This window comes from Mustela lutreola, chromosome 11 (genome assembly GCF_030435805.1).
Source record: "Mustela lutreola isolate mMusLut2 chromosome 11, mMusLut2.pri, whole genome shotgun sequence".
NCBI lineage: Eukaryota > Metazoa > Chordata > Mammalia > Carnivora > Mustelidae > Mustela > Mustela lutreola.
In genome coordinates, this window is record NC_081300.1 from 39799301 (window position 1) to 39815338 (window position 16038).

Sequence of the window (16038 nt, forward strand, 5' to 3'; positions counted from 1 at the left end):
AAAGACCAACATGAGTACCTGTTTTCACTAAAGGAAAGAAATCCGAAGAGGTCTTTGCTTTTATGAAAAGTGCTGAAAAGCAAAAATAGCATTTAGTGCTGGTCGTGCAGCAAACCTTACAAGGCAGCAGGCCCCCGGATCAGCTCGAGGGGCCCCACCAAGCTCCTTCCCCAGGAACTGACCTCGCTTCTCTGCATCCAACTGCCAGAGCTCTGAATTGTTGCCTGTGAGCATCTGTGCTTTATCTCCATTTATTTGGTGCATCCCTTAGTCAGATATGTACTAAGCATCCAGAAAAACCAAAGAGAGAAATGCCTGGGTGACTTACCAGAAAAGCCAAAGAGAGGGATGCCTGGGTGGCTCAGTCAGTTAAGCGTCTGCTTTCAGCTCAGGTCATGATCCCGGGATCATGGGATGGAGTCCTGACTCCCGGCTCCCTGCTCAGCCTGGAGCCTGCTTCTCCCTCTACCTGCTACTCCCCTTGCTTGCATGCACGCCCTCTCTCTGATAAATAATTAAGTAAAATCTTAAAACACAATTAAAAGAAAAGCTGGAGAGAGGTTATATTTTGGGGCCTGGAAATGCTTGAAACTTTTTCCATCTAAATGAACAGTAATTACTTCTTCGCTTTACATCATTTTGGTTGATGAGAGATTTCGTAGGAATGCTCTGTTTGGGTAGTGGGGACACCTGCATCTCCCCCAGGAAGTCATACAAGGCTTTGTCACGATACATTACTAGGCGTTTCCCCACGTACACATCACGGCTTCACGATTTGGTTGGCCAAGTCATACCGATATACAAAGTGACGAAGAAGTACTCCAAAGGGTCAGTTAAGGGGATTCTGTGACAAGCCTCCTATACGTAATCACCAAGATTCAATCCATCTGCTTTAACAACTCGGCAGTGGTACCTTCTTTGTGCGTAAAACGACACAACATCCAGCTTGTTTCCTACTGCACCAGCTCTGAGTTTTGGTTTGGTTTGGTTTTACTGCGAATGCCATCAGAGAAAAGCTACCCAGACACGTGCTAAAATGACAGATACTTTCCAAGGACTGTGTTAAGTGACACTACCTCCAGGGCGACAGAAAACGCAAAGGGAACACAGGGTCTCACAGAGAGCACATGCTGGGGCTTTGGGAGATGAACCCACAGGGGTTCCTATGGGCCCAGGGTCGGGGGTGGTCAGCAGGGAAACATTCCCTGCATGTGACAGGAGGAGATTGGCTGGACAGAAGCAAAACAAAAAAAAATTTTTTTAAAAGAAAGAGCCTTCTTTCTTCTTTCTGTGTTTTGGGTCCAAGCTTTTACCCCACCATAACAGTCAGCCCAGGCTACTTTAACCACAAAACTTATTGAGAAAGAAAAGATGGAATGTGTGATCGATTTCACCTTGGTCTCCTGTGAATGGGAAAGACTTCCATGCATCCCGCGGAACATGTTTCTCTCCTCTCCCTTCCGGTCATGTGTACCTTCCTTCAGGCATCACCAAACTGATTGCCTTGAAATCCCTGTTAACAGCGAAAAGTGATTGAGGACCCACAAAGAAATTTTACTATTTTATCTATCAATATGGACTTTATTAGAAATTAACACCGGAGGGCGCCTGGGTGGCTCAGTGGGTTAAACCACTGCCTTCGGCTCAGGTTGTGATCTCAGGGTCCTGGAATCGAGTCCCGCATCGGGCTCTCTGCTCGGCAGGGAGCCTGCTTCCTTCTCTCTCTGCCTGCCTCTCTGCCTACTTGTGATCTCTGTCCAATAAATAAATAAAATCTTTTTTTAAAAAAAGAAAGAAAGAAAGAAAGAAAGAAAGAAAGAAAGAAAGAAATTAATACTGGAAAATTTTTGAGATATTTATTAATTCATTAAATAATGTTAACCCTACTATACGTTTACGTAAATAATATCTTTTAATGGAAAGTAAGAACATATTTTATTTTTTTTTTAAGATTTTATTTATTTATCTGACAGAGAGAAATCACAAGTAGATGGAGAGGCAGGCAGAGAGAGAGAGAGGGAAGCAGGCTCCCTGCTGAGCAGAGAGCCCAACTTGGGACTCGATCCCAGGACCCTGAGATCATGACCTGAGCCAAAGACAGTGGCTTAACCCACTGAACCACCCAGGCGCCCAAGTAAGAACATATTTTAAAAAATAGTGGGAAGAGTGGCATTGCTTTACATTTTGACAAATCTCTTAACATCTGGCTTCTCAATTGGATTCTCAGATCTTCTGCATTCAACCCATTGCGATATGTTGCCACGATTAAAGCATATGAAGAAAATTCAGCTTCAAACAGAAACGTAGTAGAAAAGAAGAGGATTTTAATAGCATTTTTAGATCATTGTGGCTGTTCTTAAATCCTGCACCCAAATTCTACAAGCTGCAGTTTCTTTCTTTTTTTTTTTTAAGATTTTATTTATTTACTTGAGAGAGGGACAGTGAGAGAGAGCATGAACGAGGAGAAGTCAGAGAGAGAAGCAGACTCCCCATGGAGCTGGGAGTCCAATGCGGGACTCGATCCCGGGACTCCAGGATCATGACCTGAGCCGAAGGCAGTCGTCCAACCAACTGAGCCACCCAGGCGTCCCCAAGCGGCAGTTTCTTAAATTGCATCAGTGGGGGCGCCTGGGTGGCTCAGGCGGCTGGGTATCCCAACTCTTGATTTCAGCTCAGGTTGGGATCTTAAGGTCATGAGATCAAGCCCCATGTCAGTCTCTGCTCACAACTTAAGAGTCTGCTGGAGATGCCCTCCCCTTGCTTGTGCTAAATAAATAAATAAAATCTTTTAAAAAAAATTATAATGGTGAACTTTTCATACTCTGTTATATTAAAATCCATTGGTCTGGACTTGCTTTTTTTTTTTTTAAGATTTTATTTATTTATTTGAATGAGAAGGAGAGAGAGAGAAAGAAAGTGAGAGAGATCACAGAAATAGCGGAGAGGGTCAGAGAGAGAAGCAGACTCCATGCTGAGCCGGGACCCTGACATGGGACTCAATCCCAGGACCCCAGCATCATGACCCGAGACAAAGGCAGAAGCTTAACCAACTAAGCCACCCAGGTGCCCTTTTGCTCTTTGAGTGGATCATTTTCCTATGCATGATTTGTAACAGTGTTTGTCTTTTTGAAAATCTAGATCTTGCAAGTGTTAACACATTTCATATCCCTTATCAGAGAAATCTTCTGGTTAATGTCACCACCAATCTCGTCAGAGAAGTTAAGTTTGTAAGTGTTTAGGAAACTATCAAAGACACAACAGCAGACATAGGTTTTCCAAAATTCTTCCTCTTGAAATCTCTGGTTTTATCATTGGCAATAAATACTGTCAGTTGGTTTCCTTGATAGTTTCAGCTCACTCCATTCATTTTCAAGAAAATTTCTGTGAAATACCGAATAACCATAGTTTGTCTATCAGTTGTTCCTCAAGCGAATATGGTGTTCTGTGAAAAGGCGGCCGGTGCAGATCACACCTCAAGCAATCACACAAATGCTTTCCTCAAGACAAGGACCATATTTTGGAATGCAGCAGAAGCACTCTGTGTGTATTTCCCATTTTGTCATGCAGAATATTAAAAAGATGTGCACTCGAGGGCCTAGATTTAATAAAATTAATTTTTATAGCTTCATTGGGATGTTTTAAAGTGAGCCCATGGTTGTTTTTCCTGCAAAGGCATGATACTGAACAATACAGTGGCTGCTCCTGCCCTTGCTTCTGCAATTGTCAACAGAGGGGGAAAAAAAAAAAAGGGCCCAAATGTCAGTATTATTATGAAAATAGTTTTGGCCTGTGGATCCCTGTAAGAGTCTCAGGGACATTTTAGAATCCTGTTGACCACACTTGGAGAACTGTTGCCTTGGAGGGGAATGTAGAACGAGACCCAGAAAGCCTGGTGTTTGAGCCCTTAGATAAGAAGTTCAGCACTAAGGAGCACCTGGCTGGCTGAGCGAGAAGAACATGTGACTCTTGACCCCAGGGTCATGAGTTTGAGCCCCAGGTTGGGTGGAGAGATTACTAAAAAAATAATAACAATAATAATAAGAAGAAGAAGATTAAAAAAAGAAGCTCAACAATTTAACAGCTACCTGAACATGAGTAAGTTAAACTCCCTGGGTCTTAACTTTCTTATGTGTAACAGAATTTTTTTAAGAGGGCATGATCAGCACTTTAAGAATTATATATGTAAAGTGAGTGCCTAGAATACAGACCAAAGTAGAATATGGACCAGAGATATGTGGGTAAGGGAGTTCATGAACAAAGGGCATCATTGGAGAAAACTCAAGTATACCTTAATTAACATATGCATTCCAAAATATTTATAGAGAGCCACAAGCAGCCTCTGTGTTCCGTGGACACACAGAAACAAGTGGCATGATCCCGGCTCCTAAATAGTTTATAGGGGCATTTACATCAACTTGGTATTTAAATCAACTATAAGGACTCAATCTGATCAGTGTTATAAGAAAGGTATGTGCCAAGTACCAAGGTCAAGCAGTGAAATACTTGCTCATAGACTACATATGGATACAGGAAACCAATTGAAACAAGAAGATGGACTCTAGGGCTAGTCCATGTGGAGAAGATGACAGACAGCCCGGTTTTTGGCCGGTTTACTGGTCACCAAGCCACTTGATAAGCTAACAGGGAGGGGGGATCCCCATCGCTCTGAACTACAGACTAGACTCTTGAATGGGAAAGACAGTCCTAGCAATAGCGTCACAAGCACAGACGGGATTTCCAGATCCCTGCCATGGTGATGAGATTCCTCACACATACATTGTGGGAACCTCTGGAGATAGATGAACAGTGCTCAGCACAGCTGTGACCAGGACCTTGTGCTTTGACAGGTGCTGGTGTGAGTTCTGGGCCCTGAAGCTGTTGACTTTGCTCTCTACGGCCAGAAGGGCAAGGTGTGTATGGAGTAGGCGATACATGATTCATTGCCATTTGGGTAAGAATAAAAGGGAAAGAAAAACATCACTTCAAGAGTCATAATTCAAGTATCATAATTGAAGCCACTTGTCAGTGTTTCCATGGAGTTGGCTATCCGGATGAGAGTTCTGAGGGGTTAAGCCTCAGCCTAGAGCATGAAAGAACAAAGCCTCACAGACACAGCAGATTAAGTCATTGCTGTTTTCTGACAAAGCAAACAGGAAGTACAGGCGGCTGTTCCATCTTCATCTGAGAGAGGAGAGAGGAAAAAGAGAGATAATGTGCAATCATGGAAACGAGTGTCATTTACGTGTGGGCTGGGGGATTTCACTGCCAAGCATTAGACATTCAGGACTGAGGACCAGGAGCCAAAAATAGCCCGCATATTTCACAAATTAGGCCTAAAACCAGGCCTGCATAGTGGAGTGACTTGATTTGCTTTAATAATCCTAGAGGATGTTTCAATCGTAGGTAATACTTCGTACTAATGTAGATATTTCCCTGAATGAGGTTATGAACGAGGGAGGTAAGTTACACATTCTTATCTTTACATCATGATATCATTACTAATTGTATGGTTAAATGTTTGGATGGATGGATGGATGGGTGAGTGGGAAGGTGCATTAGTGGTCGTCTGGTGTGAAATGTGAACTTTAGAGCTAAAGATGAAATAAATTCTAGGAAGAAATTAAAAACTTCTAAGGTAGGATACCTCAGGAGAGCTGTCTGGGGATCATTTACCCAAAGAAGCAAGAGTACAATTTGGAGTCCTAGCTCTGGCCTTGAACTAGAGATTAGAAATCACTTTGAACATTTCAAATACTCAAAGATATTTACCCTTTGTCTAACTGATACTACATCAAGGGAGTTAGAGACTCAGCCCCAGAATCTGTCAGGCTTGAGAGTCACTGGGTGTCTATAATCCTCCGACATAATAATTCATGTTGGTAGAGAACCCTTTGCCCTCCATTGATCCTAACTTGATGTCCACACTCATGGGTAGAATTCAGGAGTTCTGTGAATCTGATGTGGAAATTAATGACATAAAACAATTACATCTCAAACTCATTAACCTTTCATTAAAATGTAACATTTCTCTTCATTGCAAAATAAGCAACACACTCAAGTAGTAGTACTCGTACCTGACTGTCACCAAAAAATTAAACAAAACAAAAAATTAAACAAATATTTTCATATCAGATCATAATAAGTGCTGATCTCTCCGAATGTTGTGTGTAACTCATTGCTGCTCTGAGGGATGGTAGTTATTCGTCCCACAGCTAGGTCTTGTCATTACTATATTAACAAACACATATATTATTATATCACAAACATTCTTTTTGGTAACTATATTTCAATATAATGTGGGTTTTTTGGTAATCTTCTGTAATTTATTTTATGCATTTAAAACAATATCCTGAGAAGGGATCCCTGAGCTTCATCAGACTAACAAAGGCATGCGTGGCCCAAAAATGTCAGGGGGACAACAGCATGGATGGCTCTAGAGGTGTAATGCTCAGTGAAATAGATCAGTGAGAGAAAGACAAATGCCATATGATTTCACTCATATGTGGAATTGAATAAATAAAACCAATGAAGAAAGGAAAAAAAAAGACAAACCAAGAAGCACACTCTCAACTTCAGAGAACTGCTGGTTACCAGAGGGGAGGTGGGGGTGGGGGGAGAAACAGGTGATGGGAATTAGGGAGGGCACTTGTTGCCATGAGTACCGGGCGATACATGGAATTTTAAATCACTATATTATATACCTAAAACCAATATAGCACTGTATGTTAATTATGTTGGAGTTAAAATTTAAAACAATAAAAATGAAAAAAAAAAAAAAAAGCTAAGGTGAGAGCTGCCTCTTCCCATTGTACCTTTTCTTCCCTGTCTGGACATCACGCTGAATTCTCACGAAGGGATAGGCAGTGTTTTCATGACATTTCCAGGAAGCAGCTCAAACCCTCAAGCCTGAGGACTGTAAGCAAGCTGTTTTATCCATTAGGCACCATAGAAACGGGGCCTAGGGCCAATGAGCTTGAACAATGCTGTCTACAAAACCGCTTAAGACAGACCTAGGGGGAACATTTTTTGCTCTAAACTAAAAATAAAGCTACAGATGTGAAATTAATAAATGCCTAATTAAATGTACCAAATCGCGTATGTGAAATTCATCTGTCATTGCATTTAATATGCATAAATATTTTTGCATTTGAAAAAATTTGCAGATCAGATTTTCTCACTTTATAAGAAACCGCAAGTAAACATGATTAGGAAGAAAAGCAATCAAAAACTGAAGTTATATAAATATTTTCAGAAGTAGAATTTTATAAATACACCCACTATTTTATAGGGGCAAAAACGATACTTGAGTAATGGAGGACGTCGGTACATTCAGTACATTTTCGTTTGTTTGAAAGGATGTGTGGTGAGGCTTCAAAGAAGAGAATGGACCCAGGCCTTCAAAGGTCTCAAAACTGCGCTGGCTTGAAATGGCCAACTTGTCTTCTTGGCCCTCAAGAAGAGCATATCGTCTCAGAACCTGGGCGTCCGGAGGACTCCGACCCTTGCCGTCTCCCAGACACGAAATTGCAAGGCTTCCCAATCCTTCCGGCACTCTTCCATGCCCCTCACTGCTGGCCTCACTCCCTTTCCATGGCATTTCACCTTCTCAGAAAAGTAAGAGCGTTCCGGCCACTTGTATTTGTTTTGGTGGAGATGCCTAGGAATCCGACACAGAGCCTCATGTACATGAGCCCCAGCACTCCCGAACTCCTTCAGGGTTTTTCAAATGGCATTTCAGGTGCACTGGGACCTCAGCTGGGCTCTCCTCCGCGCAGCTCTCTGACCCTCTCACAGGGAGAGCCTGGCCCTCCACGAGTCAGAATTCTCTTGGGTCACTTATCTTGGCTTTTCCTCTTTCCATCAGAAATGCTCTGTCTGGTTTCCTGCAGAAGCACTGGACAAGCCCTTTGTCACATGGAAGAGAAACTGTCCTCCATTTGGATGTCATCATGCACCCAGCTGTGGTAGGCGGTCGGGTTGGCTGGGCCGTCTCTAGAGATGAAAAGGAGAAAGATAATCGAGGTTGTAGACGTGTCTGCTTGTCCATGCCCAGGACGTCTGTAAGAAACACACGAGAAGATGCCAGTAAGATTCAGCTCTGAAGAAAGGAATCAAAACCTGGGGGCAATAAAAGGGCCTTTTGTGTTTAACGGTGGACCTTGTAGTCAGCTGGACTAAGCATTTGCTCAGGGCCATAAAAAAGAAGAAAAACATTTGAAAAGGACATTTGAAAATTTGCTATGTGTATTTGAAAGCACTAAAGAAGTCAAGGAAAGGGACGCCTGGGTGGCTCAGTTGTTTAGGCAGCTGCCTTCGGCTCAGGTCATGATCCCAGCGTCGTGGGATCGAGTCCCATATCCGGCTCCTTGCTCCGCAGGGAGCCTGCTTCTCCGTCTGACTCTGCCTTCCACTCTGTCTGCCTGTGCTCGCTCTCGCTCCCTCTCTCTGACAAATAAATAAAATCTTTAAAAAAAAAAAAAAAAAAAAAAAAAAAAAAGAAGTCAAGGAAAATTCAGAACATTAGTGTTCTTTCTTATGCTTCATTGTAAGGTGAGTGTAAACAAAAAATTGTCCCAAACCAGGACTTGGGAAAAACTTCCTCCTGGGAAGAAGTTAGCACTCCTGATAAAACGCAGAGGCCATTTGCTGATGAAGGTTAGTGGGATCAAGATCTGTCCCGGAGAATCCAGGATTCTCTACCCATCCACTGGAAAATCAGGGGTCTTTTTCTTTAAAGATTTTATTTATTTATTTGACAGAGATCACCAGCAGGCAGAGAGAGAGGAGAAAACGGGCACCCGGCAGAGCAGAGAGCCCGAGGCGGGCCTTGATCCCAGGACCCTGGGATCATGACCTGACCAGGCTTTAACCCACTGAGCCACCCAGGTGCCCCATCAGGTGTCTTTTTACCAAAGTTTTTTTTTTTTTTATTGATGTATCTGATCTTATGATGGTGATAAAAATGTTCTCTTCTTCTATAAAATACCCCTACTGAGAATAAATCTTTGAATTAGCCTCCTATACACCCCTTGCTTTGACTGCAAGAATGCCATAAAACTTTGATATCTGCTCATGACTAAGTTGTCTAAAAAATCTGTCTTCAATGGTATTGTTTTTATTTTAAGATAAAGGGGCAGGCATTATGATCTTTCCCAGGTTTAAGATATTTAAGATTGTTGGCTTCTGCCGAGTTGAATTGTTTTATAGTCACAAACAACCTATGTAGATTAATTCTTCTAAAGATTGTAGGCAGAAGAATTCTGTTTTAATTACATTTCCACATAGACTGTTAAGGCACAATACTGCTAAAGTATAATTTTCAAGAAAGTAAAAGTATGACTGCCATGTGAATATAAATGCAAACATGTCTGAGATTTTATTCACTTAATTACTAAAGTACCAGTACAATTAATTACTAAGAACCAGTTTCAAGAAGAATTTGAGGGACAGTCATTTATAGAAGCAATCAGGAATGTTGAAATAAATATTGTTAATAGTTGGGAAGCTGGTTAATCTTACAAAGGAAAGGGATGTATAGTACTGGGGTTATCTTTTTTTTTTTTTTTTAAGATTTTATTTATTTATCTGTCAGAGAGAGAGAGAGAGAGAGAACAACCAGGGGGAGCTGCAGGGAGAGGGAGAAGCAGGCTCCCCAATGAGCAGGGAGCCCGATACAGAACTCAGTCCCAGAACCCTGGGATCATGACCCAAGCCGAAGGCAGATAGATGCTTAACCAACTGAGCCATGCAGGCATCCCTGGGGTTCTTTTTCTATAGGGCAGAAGTCTGTTATAACTCTCCTGGACAGAAGCATTTCCACATCTATTGACAAGAAGCATGTCAATGATTGTTTGCGTGACTCCCAGTTTTCTGTCACTTGAATTTTGCCTTGGTTAATAGGAGACAATCAAAGGTATACACACCCTACAAAATCAGTTAATGTTCTCTTGACTGTGCCCAGCACTTTGACAAAAGATAACCCCATAATTTTTTTTTTAACCAAGTCCCAAGTCTCAAATCACTTTCCCTGCCAAGAAACCATTTTATCAACAATCGCACCCTATCAAAAACCAAAGTATAGAACAAATTAGTGAGGGGTGGGGACTATGAGAATTATAGCTGAACAATTGCTGGCTCCTCTGCTTTTCCCTCGTCCAGACTTTATCACAACCACCAAAAAATGCTTTCTAAAATGATTGATAGTTACACTACAATTTCACTCTAAATCCTGTTTTTCAAAGAGGGAGAAACTGAAAAAAAAATTCTTAAACTCAACTGGGAAAATAAATATCTGGAAATAATCAAGAAAAAAATGTTTTAAAGATTTTATTTATTATTTGAGAGAGAGAGAAAACACAAAAGAGGGGAGGGCAAAGGGACACACAGGCTCCCCACGTAGTAGGGACCCGGAGGGGCTCGATTGCAGGACCCCAAGATCATGACCTGAGCTGAAGGCAGATGCTTAAGTGACTGATCCACCCAGGTGCCCCAAGAAAATTTTGAAAATTAATTGGGAGAAAGGGATGGGTGTCAGTGGTGATGCAGGAAAAAAATAAAAAGGCTTGCTTTCCCTAATGTTAGATATTAAAAGTCATTTGAAATTTATAGTAACAAAAACAGGAATAGATTAATAAAAATTTAAATCCCCAAGCCAGACCCAAGTTTAAGAATATGCTGGATGTTGGGGCGCCTGGGTGGCTCAGTGGGGTAAGCCTCTGCCTTCATCTCAGGTCTTGATCTTGGGGTCCTGGGATCGAGCCTGGCATTAGGCTCTCTGCTCAGCAGGGAGCCTGTTTCTCCCTCTCTCTCTGCCTGCCTCTCTGCTTACTTGTGATCTCTCTCTGTAAGAAAAAAAAAAAAAAAGAATATGCTGGATGTGACATTTAAAATCAGTGGACAAATAAATGATGGTTATCAATAGAAGATATTGAGATAAACTGATACACAGTTGCTCAAAAATTTATTTTTATTTTTATTTTTTTTAAGATTTTATTTATTTATTTGACAGAGAGACATCACAAGTAGGCAGAGAGGCAGGCAGAGAGAGAGAGGAGGAAGCAGGCTCCCTGCTGAGCAGAGAGCCTGATGTGGGACTCGATCCCAGAACCCTGAGATTATGATCTGAGCTGAAGGCAGTGGCTTAACCCACTGAGCCACCCAGGCACCCTAAGATTGTTTTTTTAAGTTCTCTCTATACCTGATATGGGACTTGAACCCACAACTCCCAGATGAAGAGTTATACTCTCTATTGACTGAAAAAAAATTTTTTTTAATTACTGAAGCATCAGCCAGAATTAGCTCATTGGGGATAGGGGAGAGAGCTCTGATATTTTAGACAGAAGGCAACCAAAGCAAAGGAATTACAGTACAAACAAGGATAAAACAGTGGGTCCAGATGGAAAGCTTAATGCCCAACAGAGAGTGGTGAGCTGAGCTGAGCAGAGCAGAGTGGTAGGAACCAGCCACGTCCGTGTGGAGGTGCCGTGAAAAACAGGCTTGAACTTGGTCTTCAAGTGGGTGCAAAGCCTGGACATCTTCTAAGCAGGAAATTGTCATGATCAGGTTTTCATTTTGGATAGATTACTTTGCTCTCTATTCAAAGGATAGGTTCAAAAAGGTTAAGAAAAACCATTTTGGATATAGTTGCATAAGGAGAAGTTTCCAGAAATATCTAGGAGTGGGATCCAGATCATAAATGTTTAAGGGAGGAATAGATGGAAAAGAAATGGAAGTCGTCAGCACAATCTTCAAGTTTGAGAATTTGGAATGTGAGAAAAAGCAGAAAGGTAGGGAGTGACGTACAGGAGCAGCAGGTTCTAACAAAGGTTTTAAGGAAAGAGAAAGACCATGCATGTTGGCAGCAAGTCTGGCGTAATGGTGGGAAGCAGGGCAAACCGGAAAGACCGGAAAGAGAAGGGTCAGGGGAGCTGTGGGGGAGCCATCTGTCCAACTATGTAGAAAAGGACGAAGCTGTTGTGCCATGTACCACACAGTCCTAGGATCAGCTCTCATGTTCTCAACTTAATCCGTTTCTGGAAATTCTTCCTTAAAAAAAAAAATTCCCATAAAAAGGGCAAATCTGCTTGCTGCTCCAGAAGGCTCATAACTATCCAGTCCACAGATTTCCTGTCCCTATTTTATACCAGTGTTATTCTCAGTGCTGGGGATCAAGCAGTGAACTAAACAGATGAAGTCCTGCTCTCATAGCACTTGTGTCCTCATGGGAGACAAGACAAGCATCAGACATGTTGCTCTAGAACGCCATGTGAGGAAGTGGTACGTGCCCTCGGGAAGCACAGAACTGAAGGGAAGGAGGTTTAGAACAACGAAAGGTTACCATTCACGTGAGCTGGTCAAGGGAGGAATCTCTGGCCAGATCATATTTTTCTGAAACCAGCAGGATGGAATTTAGTGAGAGATGGATAGGAAGTCAAAACTCGAGATCCTATAAAACAACACCTTTTAGGAACATGACGAAAGGAAAGTAGCCTGGTCCAGTTATCAGTCACATTGACAGTGGTATTTCCTGACTAAAAAATTGGGCTGCAAATCCACTTGCTGTGAATCCCAAATGTGACCTGTCTCATTATAAAATACCACTTAATATTTCTTTCTGATCCCCAAAGCAGCTCTCCATTTTAGAGAACTGAAGGACAAAATGGGTATTACAACAGCCCGATTTCAGTTACGTTTCCACAGAAAATGCTAAGAGAAAATAACTCTTAGAAAAGCTGAAATAAATAGCTGGGATTTAAAATGTTAAAATCTCCTTGTAATTTCATTTTTCAGCAAACACATGCTGTGTCCCTTACACATGCTAAGCACTGACCCAAGCCCCAAGGGTGCAGATTTGAACAAGAGTCCCTTCTTCAAAGAATGGCTGGCTGGAAATGCTAATTCTATCACGTAACTGCAGCAGATCATGGCCAAAGAGCTTTGGGACTGTCACCTCCAGAGAAAGGAGATACTGAGGGGGGCTTCTCAAAGAAGAGCCCTCTGCCTTTCCTAATTGCCCCATTCAGAGGGTAGTTTGCAATCACTCTTTTCCTGGTCCATTGTGCTTCCTTGGGTGACGTGGACTATTTTCTCATTTGTAAAATCCTCAACGTCCCTGGTTCCCCTGACACCGGTTTTCTCCCATTTTTCCAACTGCTCTAAATTCCCCCAGATCGGCAACCAGGCCTCACTCTCCGTCCGTGCCCCCAGAGCAAGATATCTGGCAGATGGCAGGCGCCCACAAGTATTTGTTGAACTGAATCAAACCAGGTGACACCTTGGCAATGTTCTCACTCAGGTTCTCCATCTACCACACATCCGGCTCTCTGATTGCCCCATTCGTCCTCCTACACTACATTCCTTCATTCATTCCCTTCTCCCTCCGGTAAATACATATGCACAGTGATGGAGCACAGCACCTGTTCTGAGAGCCAAAGAGACAGCAGGCAACAAAAACCGGCAAAACCCCCTGCCAGGAAAGCGTTTACATTCCAAGGTAGGAGACAGATGACTAAAATATGTAGCAGGGTGATGGGAGCTCTGGAAAAAAATTTAAATAGGTCTATTTGACAAGGTGCAGTCAGAGAAGCAAAAACCACTGGGACATCCTCCCAGGGGCACCCAGGACCTGCTTAGCACTGGCCTGAGAGAGCTCACTGCCAGCCTCTCTTCCCCAGTCCCCTCTTACCGCTATCCCATCAGTAGCTTAAAATGGTCAGAGTGGGAATATTTATACCAAGGAAACTGGCAGATGCTAGATTGCGGCCTTTTTTTTTTTTTTTTTTCCACAGAAGCCAGTTGTTCAACATTTCCCAGCATAAAACATCCCCATACGCATGTGCACGCACGCATACAGGCACAAACGCACACGGATTTATTATAGGAATTTGACTTTATGCAACCATGGGAACTTTTGTGGCTTCCGTGTCTGGAGCTGGTGCCTGAGGTCAGCAGGGAAGGCAGGCAGGAAGGGAAGATGAATGTGCAGTAAGGGAAGTCAGGGGAAACCAGGAGGATGGACTTGAGTTCTCATCGCTCTCTCTTCATCTCCGAGCCTCTGTTTTCAGGGATGTGGGGAAGTCCTACAGGAGAAGCTAGCAGCCTTCATCTTGAAGCTAAACACATCCTTGACCCAGGAGTCCGAGACACTACAGGAGCCTCCAAGTGAGCGCTGTAAGAATTGGGCCAACCAGGTGAGCCAGCGGGCAAGCCACACTGGGGCAGGCTGCACCAGCATTTTGCACACCAGAGTGCTTCTCTAAGTGCAAAAACGGTATGGCCATTTCTTCACTTCTGCCTTCCAAATGTCACGCAGCATGTTTCTGTGGCCACCAGCCTGAGAACTCTGTAGGGAAGACAATCAGGGAACAGTTCCTGCCCAGCCCAATGGACAATACAAACCCACCACGCTTAAGAAAGAGAATAAAGACTGTGGGTGGCAATTTTCAATAGGATTTTCATGGCAGGACCTACTGAGAAGGTGATATTTACATAGTGATCTGAAAGAAGTGAGGGAGCAAGATTTGGGGATTGTTATGGGAAGAGAGTTCCAGGCAGAGGGGATAGCAAATGGAAGACCCTGAGTTGAAGCCACAGCTGATATGTTCAAAACACAGCAGGGATGTCAGTGTGGTGGGCGTGAGTGAGGGAGAAAGTGGAAAGAGGAGAGGTCAAGAAGGGAGTTGTGTGTGTGTGTGTGTGTGTGTGTGTGTGCATGTGTTGGTGTGCTGAGGAGGGGGCTTGTAAGGCTTTGCCAAGAGCTCGGCTAATACTCTGTGTGGTATAAACATCTACTGCATTGCTTTTTTGAGCAAGGGAATAATAACAAGATCAATTCAATCTTAGGAGGATCATTGGGGCTGCCATTTTGGGAATAGCCTGAAAGGTCAGCGAATACAGATTATTAAAAGGTTATTGCAAAAATCAACATGGAACCAATGACAGCTTTGATCAGGGAAGTACCAGTGGGGATGGAACAAAGAGGTGGGATCCTGGTCATCTTTTGAAGGCTTGAGTCAACAGAATTTGGAGTGGATATGGGATATGGGAGAAAAGGAAGAATCAAGGATGAGTCTGGGTTCTTGGGCTGAGCAACCAGAACACTAGAGATGTATTAACTAAAATTGCAAAAACTGAAAGGCACCCAAGCTTGGATGAGAATAGGGAGATCAAGAGCTCAGTTTGGACAAGTTGAGTTTGTTTTCCTTTAGACATCAAATTGAAGATGACAGTTGGATGTATGAATATAGAATTTAGGGAACAGGTATAGGCTAAAGGTAAAAACCTGAGATTAGCAACATACAGAGAGTGTTTAACACCATGAGACTGGATGAGACCACCAAGGTGTAAAGTAGAAGAGAAAAGAGGACTGTGTGCAAGGACTGTGTGCAGAGACCCTACATACTAAATGCTCAGAGAGGTGAGGAATAAGCAAGAGATGCTAAGAAGGAGGGACCAGAGAGGTAAGAGAAGATCCAAGAGACTGTGGTAGTCTCCAAAGCAAGTAACAAGAAGAGGAGGGAGTGGTGAGTTGAGGCAGACACTGCAGATAGGTCACGAACAATGAGAACTGAGAGCTGATTCTTAGCTTTAGCCAAATAGAGGTCTTTGGACACTTGCTAAGAACAATTTTGGCAGATTAGAAGCCATAAAGCTACACATACACGTTCAAATAAGGATGGAATGAGAAGTTAGAGAATGCATAGAGGCAACTCTTCTGAGATGTAAAAGGAAGAATAAGAATGGAACATGAGCAAGAAAGCAGAGTCGGGGTCAAGAGAGTCTTGGTCTTTCTTTGAACTGGGAGAAAGCATTGTATGTTTGTCGGCAGGCAAGAATGATCTAGTGGACAGGGAAGTTTTTGTAATGGATGGAGAGAGGGGGAAATTGTTGAAACAGTGTCTACGGTGAGCAAGGATGAGATCTAGTACTTAAGTAGAGGGATTGCACTCTGAGAAGTGACTTGGTAGAAGAAATACTTGAGGCCAGCAGACCAAGGGCATGAGGCAGGTAAATAGATTCAGGGGGAGTTTATAAAAGTCC